Below are 16,703 nucleotides of genomic sequence, written 5' to 3' on the forward strand. Positions count from 1 at the left end.
GGAGCAGAGAGCAGGGCCTGGCAGGCACTCCTGGGCTTCGAGGTGGGCTTCTCAGTGGACTGAAGGGAATGGACACTCAGACTGCTAAACTGGGTCCCCCTCTGCTGCTGCTAGTGCAGAGGCGGTGGCCGTGACGTGACGGCAGGCTGTGAGCTGCTGCCTGGGCTCCTGTGCACATCTGCCACGTTGTTCACTTTAGAACGACTCAGGAAAGGAGCCTATTGTGTCCACAAATGGTGCACGTCCACCCCCCATTAGGATGCTAAGAAGAGGCCTGCATATGGTAGGCCACTAATCAATCAAGCTAATTTTGAGACAAATTAGCTGTAGGGGGTCATCTTCTTTCAAGATTTGAGTATGAAGAGAAGGCGCTGTATTAAAATCTCCCAGACTCTTTGTAAGCTGTTATGACACATAAAATGAATCTCAAAATAAAACTCAGTGAGCATTGTATTTAAATAGCATGAATTTTTTCTTTGTATTTTATAATCATTTTTCAATTCCTATTATAATGAAAGCCCAACATTCTCATTTTGTAGATATGAAAAAATACCATGTCTGAGTGAATAATGAGAGATCTGGATTTACAGCTCCTGGTCCAGTGAGCTCTCAGAACCACACGAGGACCAAGAGGCTCATCAACGTGCCACATGCTGCCCGAGAGCAAGGCCCGCCACACCCACAACCCCAGCTGGCTGTGTCAGAGGGGAGGCTCCCACAGCCCTGGCAGCTGTCATCACGTGGAGAAAACTGACCTTCCTGAAAAGCCCTTCCAACCACACAGACTAGACCCCCAAACTTAAGTAGAACCGACATCAGCTCAGCAAGGCCCAAGATCCATCTTCTCTCCCTTGCTTCTCAAGTGTTCTGGCTACACACACTTGCCGTAGCCTATTCTAGAACCTGCTAGTGGTCAAGTGTGGTTGGCTGGGGAACTTGTTTTGACACAGGACATTCTCCACTGGTTGTGGTGTAAGGAACAGATCTTCCCATTTCTGTGGTAAAGTGCCCTGTGGTCCGGGTGCCAGGTTTTCATTCTTCCTGCATAGCAGCTCACGTCCATGCACGTTCACCATGCAGCATTTGGGAAAGGTCATAGCTCTGTCGACAGGACCACACACTCCGACCCCGGAACATCGACTCCCTGGGGTGGCCGGCCATCTGCAGTGACACTGTTGAAGGAAACAGGTGTTTTAGACCACAATTTAATCCCCTGATACTATAAAGGTAGCATGTCAGAGTCCCCAGCCGTGATTTCACCATTCACCCAAGGCACTCTCCTTTCTGAAAAGTATTCACCTCTCAGAGGGAAAAGAAGAAAGAGCTAGGGGAAGGCTTGCCCTGGGCAAATGCCTCCAAACAAGAATCTGAAAGCAAGTGAGTCTCAGTAGTCCAAGTCACAGCCCAGTGGTTGGAAATCCCGTGTGTTTGACAAACAATGCGTGTCATTTGCCACTCAGTCCCAGGCTACCTCTGGTCCCCGGCAGTGTCAGGGCTTGGTTTCTTCCTGTCTGGCCCTTCTTGGCATGTGTGTTCACAGGGACCTGGCCAGAGATACAGTTTGTGTTCCTGCCTTCTCTGTCCTATTTGCCAGAGAAAAACTTCTGCAGATTCCTCCCAGGAACCTCCGCCCACGGGAGCTTCTCCGTGGCAGTCTGTCTCCCACAACAGGTGTGCTGGCCTAAGCTCATTTATGAAGACCAATTTGCCCCAGGATCCCCCTGTGGCAGGAGTGCTGCGCTCTGTGAACAGCACAGAAAAGCACCTTCTCTTCCTGGGCTTTACTCCCTCCCCCACCCCGGGACCCAGCCTAAATATCACCACCCCCATCTTAAACGGCTGCTTTTACTTTCTCTCTACTTGTTGGGAGTCCTATTAAGGGCTCCCACTTAAATTTATCACATGGATAGCTTCTAAAGTATCTGAATTCTAGAGTCATAAGAGAGAAGAACAACTAGAGTAAAAGATGTGGCTAAACCAATTTATAGGCAGGGGACATGCAACCCAGCAGAGGCGACAGCATTCTTGTGAGGCAAACATGGAACTCCCTCAAGGATTTCTGCACTTATATTCACATCTAAGATTCATATCCCAATTACCCATCACTATGGAAACCAAGTATTTTTGATTGATACTTTAAATACAATTAAGATACAAGAGAAGGAAAAAAACCCCAAGATGCAGATCTCCTTGGGGCGTAAGGCATCCTTCCAGGTGATGAGTGAGTGTGTGTGTGTGGTGCTGGGGATGGAACCCAGTGCCACCTCACACCTTCCAGGGAAACTCTACCACTGGGCCACACCCTAGCCCCAACGGGAGCTTAAGGTTTAGGTTAGGGATGGGTTGTTCATGGGACTGCCTATTCTGACATGGGACCTAGCTTAGTAGTTCTGAATCAGCAGATATCAGAGTCACGGGGAGGACTCTAAATACCCCGATTGCAGGTCCCACCCACAGAGCCTCTGATTCAGAGGGTCTGGGGGGCTTCGCCCGGGAACCTGCATTTAAACAGGGGCCGCAGGCGCTGCTGGCTTGGGGACCAGGCTCCGAGAACCTGCTGCACGGCTGAGTGCTTTAAAATTTCACACAGCGAAGGATGACTGGGAGAAGGGACCCCGTGGCGGAGGGTCACCCTCGGCCGCCGCCGCAGACTTTCCCCGGCAAGTCCTCCCCGGCTGCTCCTTCATGCCCAGGTCCAAGACTAGAATTCCACTTAACAAGAGAGCACGTGGCGAGGGAGCTGCGGCCCTGATGTTGGTAAATCATCTCAAGTAGACTTGCTACAAATTTAATTTAGGTTTAACAGGCGAGTTTTCACAAGCTAATTAAGCACCGATTGATCACCAAAGGCGTACCCGTGGATTAACGTGGGCAGACGGGGCTGCCCAGGTGCCTGCTACATCTGGTACTTACCAAGGACTAAGGGCTGTCCCCTTAGGCAGCGAGTGACAGGGAAGACACTTAATTTTGAAGTGTGAGTATTTCTCAGCAGGTTCAATGATACATGGCGGCACACAGAATTGATTTGGGCCAGAATTTTTAAGCTGTTGTCCTTTGCCTGACTCGCGGGCAGCTCAGGCCACGTTGGTGGGCATGGACCGGACGACGATACCCTCACTTAGCGAGCCGCTGACTGGCCCACTCAGACCTGAAGGGGCGGGGTCCCCAAATCCCGTCCTTCCTTCCCAGTAACCACTGCAAGGACAAATGCATCAGCAAGTCTACCCTGTTTCCTATACCTCGCGAAATGGGGATGGCGACCCTCCTTTTGCAGTCAATGGAAATAGGTTCCCCGGGGATTAAGGAAGCTGACCCAGGTCACAAGTACAAGTCAATGATGGAGCTGAGGTCAAACTCAGGGTGTCTGACCCCAAAGCGCTCCACTTAATCACTATAGACGTATTGAATATTGGACAAGTTAGAGTTTACAAGAGCTTTAACATATTTGTAATGATTTTTTTTTATGTGATACATACTCAAATACTGGTTACATTTTACAAACAAAAGAACTGAGGTTCAGTGAGGTTGAGAGACTTACAGAGCAAGTCTATGAAAAGCCAAGACTCTATACTAGGAAGCGCCCTCTGAACTCTGCAATGCTCCTGGATAATTAGTTTTCTTCACTCAGCCAGTTGCAAGATAGTTACAAAAAGCCTGCCACGTGCTAACATTGACAGAATATATTTTCTGGTAATGTTTATGATTGGTCTATTTAGTTATCATGGTGGCCACATGGTCTTTGACTCTCCTCCCAATATCCCAAGGGCTCTGAGGTAGTCTATGATTGAGCAGAGGGCCGGGTGACTGACTGACGCCTTGGCTAACTCCCCAGCCAGCCTAGCTGCTAGCCAAATAATGCCAAGTGTCTTGTCAGCTTAGGCTGCCATAGGCTGGGTGGCTTAAACACGAACATTTACTTCTCACAGTTCTGGAGGCTGGGGAGGCCAAGGTCAAGTTACACAGATCTGTATCCCATGCAGATTCACTTCCTGGTTTGCAGATGGCCACCTTCTTGAGCAAGACAAGCTCTTGGGTCATAGGACAGTAATGATACTTAGAATCCCATTACCTCCCAAAGGTCCCACCTCCTATTGCCATCACATTGGAGATGGGGACTTCATTGTAAATCCTGAGGGGACACACACATTCACTCCACCTACCAGGTGACCCCAGTCAGTGCAACATGAATACAAGCATCATCCAGCCACTCAAATTCCTCTCTTCCCACTTTATGGAATGTGGTAGGATTGTACAGGTTTTCAGGCACTGAGTCTTGGGGTAGCTTGTCATGCTGCAGTTGGTTATCAGAAAAAAACAACTTATCAGCTGGAAGTGGGGTGGGTACTGATATGACAAAAATGACAACATGTGGCATTGTGTTGGGGACATGGGGTGGAGGTGGAAAGAGATCTGAAAGATCTCAAAGTGTCCCGGTATGTGGAGGGGAGGTCAGTGAGAAGTCGTTATTGGACACTGGAGAATAGATGGGGGCAAAGAGTTCAAGAAAACTATTTCTTACAGAAACAGGGAAACTAGAGGGCATATCTGTGAATTCATGGGTTTGGCTGCAAAGTTTCCCAAGTAGCATGTAGAACCCTTCTTCTGATTGCCAGTGATAAAATTCAAGATTCTTCTGATTGCCAGTGATAAAATTCAAGAAGAAAAAGATGAACTACAAAAGGAACTGTTCATGTTTTAAGCAGAGTGTAGACGAACCAGGACTTGCTAGGTTTGAAAATAAAACTCTTTCTTCTCGTTATTCTCTCCCAGCAACACTTCTCCAAGGGAAGGAAAAAAATGGATTCAGGGCAAAGATCAATTCCAGGATGTTATTGCAAGATTCTTTGTTAAGCCTCAGAAGATCTAAGGTAATGTCTCACAGATCACTTCAGAGAGATGAAAGTCCTGCTAAGGTTGTCCAAGGCATGCCTCAAAGACCATCCCGTTCAAAGATGGCTTCCAAGAAGTCAAGGTCACCGCAGCTGCACAGCAGCCTTACCCAGAGCTCAAGATAAAGAGAAGCCTATGTGATTCAGGAACAGGTGTGAGAAGAAGAGGGGCCCAAGCAAGCCCAGGCTTAGTCCTTGAGCATCTCCCACACGGTGGACCCCGCCCACTTGCCCTTGTGACCAGCATGCCATCCCAGCCAGCCCTCTGCAAAGCAGAAGAATTGCAATGCCTGTGCTTGCCCAAACCCCTGACCCATAAATTTGTGAAATACAATAGAATGATTAACATTTTGAAGGTCATCTAGGCATCAAATATAAGAACAGCTATGGAAAAATTTTTCGCAGAAAATGAGATAAGCATTACAAAATTCAAGGGGAAGCTTCTATCACTTTATGCTCATAACTGCAAAAGGTTCCACCAACTACAGCCTGCTACTAACCACCTAACAAGCAGATCCAAGCGTTTGTGACACTTTCTGCTGCAATAGACACTGTTTACCTCACCTCCTGCCAGGAACTTCCGCTCATGTATCTACCGCACACGGCACTTACCATTCTCTTAAGTCCCTTTTGTAAATGACGACCATTTGTCCCTTTTCACTTCACCTCATTGAAGCCTGTCTATCTCTTACCCGGGCTGTCGCAATTGCTTTCTAACTAGTATCTCTAGCTCCAGAATATTCTAAACTTCATGCCAGGTTAATCTTCCCAAAGTGCAACTCTGATCATATCCAGCCTGACTTCTACCAGATGTCTCAAAAAAAATTGTTTTTTTCTTTAAGGGCTGGGAATGTAGCTCAGTGGTTAAGCGCTCCTGGGTTCAGACCCCAGTACAAAAAAAAAAAAAAATGTATTTAAAATACATACTACTCACCATACCCTAAATAACTATCCCCTGAATCTTTACAAATGCCATTCCTTCTTTCAGGAATAACCCCTTTCCTCACTCAACATTCATCCTGGCCTCTGAAAACCAGCACTACTCCTTTGGATCCCTGAGCTGCTGTTGCAATGCCTTTTTCCCTCGAGGAGCTGTGGACTTAACACCCAGCCCCATGTCGGTCTCCTTCCTCTTCAGTTCCCAAGGCAGTTGGATCACAACTGCTCAGACTCAGCCAGTGATTGACTCACAGGCTTGTCCTCTACCCGATTGTGTGTTGCACAAGGTTGGGATGAGATCCCAGCTGTGGACACCCCAAACGTCAGCTGAATGCATTGGGGAAGACGGGCCTTGCTCTCAAAACATGTTGCAACCCACAAAGATGAGAGTGACCCAGTGAGCAATGAGAGAACAAAACAAGACAGGATGTCATGCACTTCCCGATTCCATGGTGCGGATCCTAACTGCTTCGGGAGACTGCAGAAGAGGGAGGTATGGTCGAGTGCTGGAATGAGCCAGCGAAACTTGGGATGAGGCAGAATGTGAAACTGCGACCTAAGGCTGGGGAGGAACTAGTGAAGGAAGCCCAGGTCGAAAAAGAAATCAGCACAGGCCAAAAGGGAGAGGAGAGAACTGCGCTGTGGTCACCACAGAGCGAGGAGATGGGCTGCAGGTCATGAGTTCTCCAGGGAAGAAGGAGGCTCTCCAAGGTCAGCCTATCCTCATAAAGAGAGAAATATCTATTCTTGTCCTAAGTCAGAGTCCTAAGACCACCTTATTTTTGGCTATAGAAATCATAGATATTTCCCAGACAGAAACCTGGGCAGGCAAGGACAGCCCCAAACAGGAAACACAAGGAGATGCTTTTACTTTGTGTCCTGAAGCCCTGGACCAGTGCTCCCTTCACAGACAGAGATCTCATGCAGGAGGTCGGGCCCACAGCATGTCCCTGACCAAGAATACTGAGCCCTGGGCCCTCAGTTCCTGATCTGGTCAGACTACAGAGCCAGTGTCATTGTCATTTGCTAAATGCAGAAGGGCACCTGGAGAAGGATGAGCATGTGCAGTGGAGAGCCTGGCATGCATCCACCCAGGGTTATGCCAACTCCAGAAGACACCAAGTTTCCCAGTCCATTCCTGCAGTGAGCAGGGACCTGGGTCAGCTGGTGAATGTCTCCTGTAACCCTGCCACAACAATCAGAAGCAAGTGGAGCGATGAAGTGTCTCAAGATAAGCAGCCCTTTTCCCTGAGCCACCTCCCAGAAGACAGCCATCCCTGGAAAGTTACCCACACCTGAAGTAGACTATGTGAGAGAGAAAGGAACATTTGTTGTCCACTGAGATTTGGAGTTGTTGTTGCAGCATGACTTTGCATGTCCTGACTAATTTATAAAGTATTAATTACATACATTTCCTAAACAAACTACTTTCTTCACTTTAGAGATTATGAATCTGGGGCTTGGAGCGGTTTGAGTAACTTAGATCTTAGTGCTACACCTAGAGCAAGCTCAGGACCTGACACGAGCTATCTGATTCTGAGTCCCAGAAGTTTTTCACTTCTGTCTGTCTTCTCTCAGGACAATGACATTATGGATATTACTCAGAAGAGTAAGCTGTGCAGAGGGATAGAAATGCGTCTTACAATGTATATTTATAATAAGGTGTTTGCAACAGGAATTACTCCTCCCCCTACCTCCCTGCCAACCCACAGCATTAGAACTTGCACCAATACTTCTACCCTCTCAGGATGTGGCCACCTCCTAAAGAGGAACAGAAAATGCAAGGATACCGTGGGACAGTGGGGGTCTGGCAACTGTCACTGGTCCATCCTCATTCCTCTGATAGTTGGGTCAAAGAGCTAAAAGAAACTGCCCTTTGAGCTGCCTGTCCTCTCAGGCCCTGTCCACCTGCTGGGCCCATAACTCAGCCGGAAAGTTCCATGTAGGAGAAAGGGAAGTAGGAAGCTCGTTTTGGCTTCATGAATAAGCTCCATTCTCCCTGATTTTCCAGCAAAGAGAGAATTACTTCTAACTGAATTCACTGTTTTTTTCCCCAGGAGCTCAGAATTCAGAGGCGGTAAGAAAACTGACTCCCTCAAAATCCTCCATCACTGTCATCCTGAAATAAAGATCAACAGAAATTGTGCTCCATGTGAAACGTCAGCCCACTCAGCTCAAGTCCAGAACGGTGGGGTGCATGCCAACAGTGACTCATGTTCTCTCCTTGACTTCCTCTGAGCAGGGCTCTGAGCCCCCACCCCGCCCCAAAATAAATAAAGCTCTGGGCTTGACATCAGTCAAGTTGTTCCTGGTGCTCTGGGGCTGGGCCTTGTCCTCCCCCTTCCCCCTAAGTTCTTCTCTGCGGGGGGTGCCTATTGTTAGCAGAGCTGACGCCAGTACTGGAAATGGCACCCACCGGCCTAATCGTGGCTTCTGAAACAGCTGCAGTGTCTTCAGGAGTCAGATGGCAGAAATGTGTTTTCATAGTTACCTTTAAAAATAAAAGAACAACAGGACAGTACTGAACTCACAGAGGACAGAGCACAGAAGTGCTCCTGCCTGGCCACGCCCGGCCTCCTGTTGGCACCTCACGGACGGCTGTGCAGTCGGCCCTCGGCTACATCTACCCCCAGAGCTGCTGATTCTCCCCTTTCAGATTCACACCTCCATCCTTGAGCCAGATCCCATTTCTTCTTTCTTTCTTTTCTTATTAGTGCATTACAGTTATGCATAAAATTGGGGTTTATCTTGACATAATCACACAAGCATGGAACATAATTTGCTCCAATTCAGTCCCCAGTACTTCCCTTGTCTCTCCTCTCCTACCTCCCCTGTTCCCCTTCCTTCTATTTATTTATATTTTTAATTGGGGGTTTCTAGATACACATACAGGTGAGATTCACTGTGGCATCTTCATGTATGCACACAGGATAGTTTGGTTGATTTGTTCCACCCCTCCTCCCTCTTCCCATCCCTCCTCCCTCCCCCTCACTCCTCTTCTGTACTCTGTGGATCTCTCTTTTATTTTCATGGGATTTCCCACCCCACCCCCCCGGCTTTTTTTTTTTCTTATTTTGCTCTGATTTCCACATATGAGAGAAAACATTTGATCCTTGACTTTCTGGGTTTGGCTTATTTCACTTAGCACAGTGTTCTCCGGTTCCATCCTCTCACCCGAAGATGACATCAGTTCATTCTTTCTCATTCTTTACTATGGCTGAGTGAAACTCCACTGGGTGTATCTAAAACCACATCTTACTTAATCATTAAACTGTTGACAGGCATCTGGATTGGCTGTCATGAAGTATGCTGCCATGATCATTGATGTTGCTGTCTCACTGTAGCATGCTGACTTTAGACCTTTTGGAGTGGGATAGCCAGGTCACATGGTGGTTCCATTTCTACATTCCTAGGTTTTTTTTAGGATTCCCCATACTGCTTTCCAGAGTGGTTGTACTGATTTTCAGTCCCACCAACAATGTATATCTTTTTCCTCACGTCCTCACGAGCATTTATTATTATTTGTATTCCTGATAATTGCCATTCTTCCTGGAGTGAGATGAAATCTCAGCATAGTTTTGATTGCTAGTGATGTTGAACATATTTTCATATATTTGTTGGTCATTTGTATTTCTTCTTTTGAGAAATGTCTCTTTACTTTTTTTGCCTATTTGTTCATTTTTGTTAGTCTGTTTTGTTTTGTTGGTTGGTTGGTGTTAAACTTGAGTTCTTTATATATTCTAGATATTAATTCCCTGTATGACAAGCAGGTGGCAAAGATCTTCTCCATTTTGTAGATTCTCTGTTGGTGCTCTTATTTCCTGCTGTGCAGAAGCTTTTAATTTTAGGCCATCTCATTTATTGATTCTTGGTTTTAATTCTTGCACTTTAAGAGTCTTGTTAAGGAAGTGGGTACCTGTGCAATATGTGAAGTGTTGGGCCTATATTTTCTTCTAATTGCAGAGTTTGCCAGATCCCATTTCATCTTTCTTCTACCAGAACTGGATCCATCCATGGTCCCTCTCCACACTCAAACCTTGCTTCCTCCCTGTTGACTCAATCCTTTCCCCTGCCTATAAACTTGCCTCAGTGACTCCTTCCCAGAGGAAAAGCCTTTACCTGCCTCCCCTTCAGGTTGTCACTGCTCTTTTGTCCACTGACCAGCTGCTTCAAAGAGCCACATGCTCCATCTCTGATTCCCTCTCTACCCAAGGCTGCCTGCATTCACTCATGCCAGTCACCAAGACTGCTCGCTCTCTCTCTCTCTCTCCTTCTCTCTCTCTCTCTCTCTCTCTCTCTCTCTCTCTCTCTCTCTCTCTCTCTCACCATCTCTGAAGATGGCCTCTACTGGGTTGAATGCCACCCTCTGAACACTCATGTCCACAAAGACCCTGTCAATGTGACTTAATTTGGATACAGGGTCTTTGCAGATGTCCTCAAGTTAGAGTGAGATTGTTGGAGTGGGCCCTCATCAAACATTACTGATCTCCTTCTAAGAAAGAAGAGACCCAGAGAAACACTCAGGAAGAAGACAGCCATGTGACAATGGAGGCAGAGTTGGGAGTGATGAGTCTACAAACCAAGGAGCTCCAAGGATGGATGGCCAGCACCAGAAACTAGATAAGCATTGGAAGGACTCTTCCCAGGAGCCTTCAGAGAGAAGACAGCCCTGCTGACGCCCTGTCTATGGTCTTCCCGCCTCCATAACTGTGACAGAAGTTCCTGTCAGCCGAGTCACCTAGCTTGTGGTCTTTCATTATGGCAACCTTAGGAAGCTAACACATGTCTTCTTTTCAGTCATCATCCTAGCCTCCTCTTTGCAGGCTGTGATGCTTCTTGAATGTTTGAAGGGCTGGAGGATGTCCATGGTAGGGCACTTGCCAATGCATGTGGATCCCCTATCCTCGGCCCCACCAAAGAAAAGTGAAAGAGAGAGGGGCTTTGAGCAGCCTACCATTCATACCAATGGCAGACCCATTGCTGGGCCCTGGGTGCAGACTGGCTGCCCTGGAGAGTTCAGTGTTCACCCTGCTGCCCGTGGGGTATGCATTTTGGCATCTCTTGCTTCTGTGTGTGGTGCATGAGGCATGGCTAACCTGGGTGGAGGAGCTGAAGGTTCACCCTAAAATTTGTCATGTATAAGAAGGGGAAAGCCTTTTGCAACTGGAATACACATTTTGTAATTTTAAAAAGATCAACTTACTGATACATTTCTTCCCAAATTCAAATTTCCACACACCAATTTATGTTAGACATACAGACATCTATGTAATCTGATAAATGTATAATACCTACCTTCTATATCATCACTTGAAAGTTACAGAGACAACAGATCATCTTGAAGCTTACTTTCACAAAATATGGAAATTGTTGGGTTATATAAACCTATGGCCATTGTACTGGAGGGCTTATCGTCATCCAACTAGTCCACACTGTGCAGAGCTTGTCTAAGGACCTGGTTTCCCCTGGAAGAAAAGGAGATAGGCCCTGGCTCCTTCCCTTTTGCAAGGGTGCAGTAGCCTAAGCTCCCTGGTGGTCTGAGTGACCCTTAACCAGGTTTCCACTGACAGCAAGAGATGCCAAAACAGGGGGAAAGATGGAAGGGCCCAGTGCCCTAGCTCAACATGAGGGTCAACAGTTTCAGGGTCTAGGAATAATCTGGAAGTCCAAGCCCCTACCACCCTGAGACGGTGTTGACAGTGGTTTGATAAGCATAGCTGCCGTTGTGTACTGGACTCAGAGCCTCAGTCATAACACCTACGAGTGAGGCACAGGGGTCCACGGAGTCTGGAGCAATAAGAGCGTCCCTATGGCAGTGCCCCTATGTCCTTTGGCTTGGCTAGGACCCAAGCGGCTTCCACAGCTACATGAATGCAATTAGCACAGCCCTGAGCCTGGGTAGCCAATCAGACCCTTCAGAGTGCCACCTAAAAGCTGGCTTCTGAACAGTAGATGACTCTGAATTTCTTGGGACTTTTCACAGAGGTGAGGTAAAGAAAGGCCTCAGGAGGGAGATGATGGAATTCCTGCTTTCTAGGCAAGTAGAACAATTAACAATTCATTAAAAAGTGACCCATTTGTCACTCCAAATTGGTAGAGCAAGTCATACTAGCTACAAAACACACAAATATGTGTCACATTGCATTTAAAACCAAAATTAAATGCACATTCTTCAGAGATGGCATTAAGTGCAATACTTTGAAGTATGTTGATCAAAGAATTTTACCAACACGTGAAATGCAGAAGCAGGGGTATAACTCAAATGTCTTTATTTGCTCTTCCACTGCCTCTTGAAAACTCATTCCATGGGACTGAATATTACCTATGTGGCTCACTATTAGGTAATAAACCTTATGGCCACTTTAAGTCCCAAACATTAATTTGTATCACAAATTTTAATGTCTGTTTGAGGACAATAATCAATCTTCATTTCCAAGGATAAAGTCTCTTCTCCCACCTCTTAGTGAAGGCATGATTACCTTCCACTTTCCCTCCCTCCTCCCACTTCCACACTCAGTGATTGATTATTATTTCAGGCCTGGGGGAGTCTGGGGACAGCAGTCTTTACCTCCGCTGAGTGGTTGTATGTGTTCCTGGGGGCCATGTCAGATCCCCACACCCAGGAACCCTGCAGTCTCCTGAGCCAGGAGGTGCAGCTTGACTCTGGGCAGTGTCTTCAGATCCCCTCCAGGGCCTAGAAACAGTTCCCTCCCTGACAGCTCCCTGCAGCTAGCATCCCTCCGTCCTTGTGGGTGGCTCCACTGGACGGGACCCAGGATGGTCCCCCACCAACTCTCATGAGGCCCATCTTTAGGTCAGAACACATTGGTCCATCTGGGAGCCCAGGACACTCCCAGGCATCCCTTGCTGTTCCTCAGGCCCTCAGCATCCCCCGCCCCATTGGAAGGCACTCATTTCAAGGCCCCTGAGACTGACGGAAATCCCCTCACTAGGTGAGACATGAAGGCTGTGGCTCCCCCAGACCCTCCTCCCTTAAGAGGGCATGGGGGTTCACAGCACAGCAACAACACTGTCCAAATGCATCTTAGCACAAATGTCCATGGATCCTTCCTTTATCCCCTTCTAGATCTTCTGTCTGGTTTTGAAGTTCAAGACTCATCGAATCCACTTGCAAATCTTCCTTCTGTAAATTCTGCATATAAATATTTGTCTCCACTCCTTTTGGTATCTGACATTTATCCTAGAGACGCTACAGCCCAAATCTCCCCTTTAAGATCTACTCAAACATTAACCATTTTTGACAAAATCTGAAGTTATTATTTTAATACCACATTTATTTCTACACATATTACCTATTCAGCTTTTGATGCACGATTCCTGCACTTGACATGATTAAGCCTGAAGTTAATCCACTTAACTGCAGAATTAGTTGGCCAACATGCCTTGAATCACTCTTCTGTGTGCTCAAGTCCTGCAAAGTCTACACAGGACCCCAGAACTAAGAAAGCCAGTGGACTCAAAGACCAATAGGACCACACAGCACTGTCCACAGAGCCATTCCAACACGTACAGTGACAGCAAATATAATAACCTGTTCAACTTAAAGGTTGGCAAATACAGCAATGTGGGGATCTGTGGCTGGATTTTCTCATTAAGAAATAGACAGCCTGGTTTATTGTCACAAGAACAGAGAGTTAGAAGGTGTTATTTGCAAGGATGTTTACAGTGATGTAAAATGTTACTTGAGAGCACATTGAAAGATTGTGAATATGACACCAAATACCAGTACTTAAGCTTCTCAGTGAAAGTGTCAAAAATAAAAAATAAACTCCCCTGCATTTACTGTATTTGATTCTAGTCAGATACCAATAAATATACAACGGTAACATTTATTTGTATAACTCCAAGTGAACATAGTACATGAAGACTTAAGTGACAATTCGACTGTGACTCTATAGGCATGTATCTAGTTTAATCCAGTTGGCCCACGTTTATAAACATATTTATCAGGAAGCAGATGTGACAGATGTATACTTTTGTGCTTTTCTTTAGATTTTGAGCTACATATGGAGAAAAATTTGCACCAAGTTCATAAGGCACACGCCCTAGTTAAAATCCCACACACCTGGTTGATGTGGTATTTCCAGGACGGCAGGTATCCAGCCCCTCGTGCTACTGTACTCTTGGAGAATGACAGAGATGACTCCTGGTTTTTAACAACACCCGGCAACTGCTAATAAAATGGTTTTGACAATGAAATTGTTGAAAACCTTCTTGGAAAACGTGATAAACTTGAACCTTTTGGTGATGCAAGTGTTGGGGCTAGCCTTCCCTCCATGTTTCACAAAACGCTGACACAATGACCTCAAGCAGGAGTTCACAAACTCAGCATTATTTCCAGTTTCAACCAGACAATTTCTCATCACGCAGCACCGCGCATTGGAGGGCGTGGAGGGGTCTCCCTGGCCTGTGCCCTCTAGATGCCAGTGGCACCCTCTCCTCTATCTGCAATAGCCCAAGATGCAAAAATGTCTCCAGATATTGCCAAATTCCCTGGGGGCAAAATGGCCCTAGCTGAGAATGACTGATTCACATTTATCCTTTGGGCACAAATGTGGTAAAATCCAATTCACCCAACAGTCGCATGTTCACTGGTCAAAGGTATGGAGCTGTCAGTCTGGCTGGAGAGCTGGTCAGAAAACTGGGGTTTATGCCATGAGCTGCCCAGGATGGCACCCAGCCTGCCTTTTACTCTTCACCTCTCAAGGGAAATGGGAGTGACAGTGATAGCCATGCCTTGTACAATGGTTGTGAGAACTGGATGGGAGAGTCGTTCACAGGAGACACACCAGTGGTGTTGGCAGGAGCACGAGGTGCCATACTGGCACACAAGAGCACAAGAGTTGTATCGTCTTCCTCTGACCTCAGCTGGACATGGTGAAAGGCATTTGCCCAGCCCACCTCCAGCAACTGAGCACGGGGTCACTGCAGACACATGCACATACATGTGAGCACACACATGTGCGGTTTTCAAAAGCTCCAATCTATAGCATCCGTGTGTTTCATCAGGATGTCCGCTGCATTTTGGAGTTTCACCTTCAGTAAGTTAGACAGGGTGAATTTGTTTCCATTCTGCTTGGAAATATCATCCCTCCTCACCAAAACCTGTAATTGGCACCACGCCACTGTTGCTTTAGGAGCCAGTGCTAATATTACGTTTGGGTTTTAGATGTTGTTTTCAAAACATCTTTTAATAAAGGTAAAAGAAAAGAGAAGAAGCTGCCTGTGATTTGAAAACTAGTGTCCCTTCATTGAAGACATTTGTTTCCCTCTTAGTGGGAGACTACATGGAATGGTCTCCCAAGCATTCAGCTTGGCCCAAGTCATTCCACAAACCCCAAACACAGCGGCAGGAAGGAAATCCAGCGGTAGCGACTTATCAGATGAGACCTTTCCATCCCACGCCCATCTGGAGTCATGAGGTCACCGAAAATAGATGTTCAGCCTGGAAAGTGCTGAGAGAGAGCTCAGCAGGCTCTGCTCTCCTGAGGTTCCAAGGCCTCCTGGACCTGGCCCCTTCCTCCAAATGGGCACAGTCCTGGGCCAAGACACAGGGCCCGATGAGTCAAGAGAAGGTGGCCCCAGCCCCACCAGCTTGTGTACCAGGCCTGTGCACCCCCCAGAGGAGAATGAGCCTGCAGGTTCACTCTCTGTGCCCGGGGCCATGCATGTCTTTACCTTGAGGTGCCACTGGGCCAGAATAAGGGAACTCTGCTCAGTCTCAGCCCCTGGATCCCAGGGCCCAGCACTGATTGGCCTCCTGGACCTCAGGAGCAAGTCCTGACACTCTGGTCATCAGGCCTTTACAGAAAACCAACAGTAAGGCCTCCCGAGCACAAGAAAACCATTCCTCCTCCTATGGCCCTGCACCCCACCTCTCCCAGCAAATCCCTAGGGCTCCTCCACCACTCAGCCAGAGGTAGGCTGACCACCAAAGCCTCTCCTAGCTCCCTCTGCCACCACCAAATTCCGAGGTCACTTGCTCCAGCTAACCATGCATCATCAGAATATTCATTTGTGAGTCTCTTTCCCCCGCTAAACCATGAGCGCTCCATGGTGCACTTAATAGGTTGAATAAATAAATGATCTGATTGACATTTTATAGAATTGAATATAGCTTTTCATTTTAAGGGACAGATTAACACTACATGAGGTTCAACTGTTATTTTTCTTCCAGTGAAATCCTCCAAGCCTTCCGAGCAATTTACTGTTTTCCCAGTAGAAACATCTAAATATGAAAATAGCCACTGTCCCCCAGAACAGAGCAGCTTCCCTTAGGAACCAGACGTGCAGTTCACAGAGGTGGCTTCTAGCTCTTGAACCAACTGAGCATGATGATGTTTATCAAATGCCTGCCACAAGTCAAGTAGGGAGGGTGGTCAGGCACCTGGAAGGCTCACAGGGAAACTGAGGCACCAGAGGCCAAGGTAGCCACCGCAGTGCAGAGCAGGCACATCCCGGAGCGGGCTCTCATTTCAGGTCTGGCCACCCCAGGCCCCTGCTCTCTCTATCACTCACTAATTAAGTGCAACTTCCTCAGGGCTCTCCTCTAGGAGAGCAAAATCCTTGAGGGACATCTAAATTCCTCCTTCCTGGAATTCAGTTAGATACCAGGTGAACTGGAGTGTGAACTGAAAGCACCTCAGTCATTTCGGGCCGCTCCATTTTGAGCTTCAGCCACAGTTGGGTGTGTCTCTCTTGCAGGCACCTTTCCTCCAGAGCTTTCTAAGGGGCTTCCTGAAGTGCTGTGGGTTCATAACCGCCCTGCCTGGGAGTCATCGTGCTCTCGCCTCTGACAATCAAATAAGAGAGAGAGCTTCCAGCTCCTTACGCCTCAGTTTCCCCACCTAATGC

This window comes from Marmota flaviventris, chromosome 6, assembly GCF_047511675.1.
Source record: "Marmota flaviventris isolate mMarFla1 chromosome 6, mMarFla1.hap1, whole genome shotgun sequence".
Lineage (NCBI taxonomy): Eukaryota > Metazoa > Chordata > Mammalia > Rodentia > Sciuridae > Marmota > Marmota flaviventris.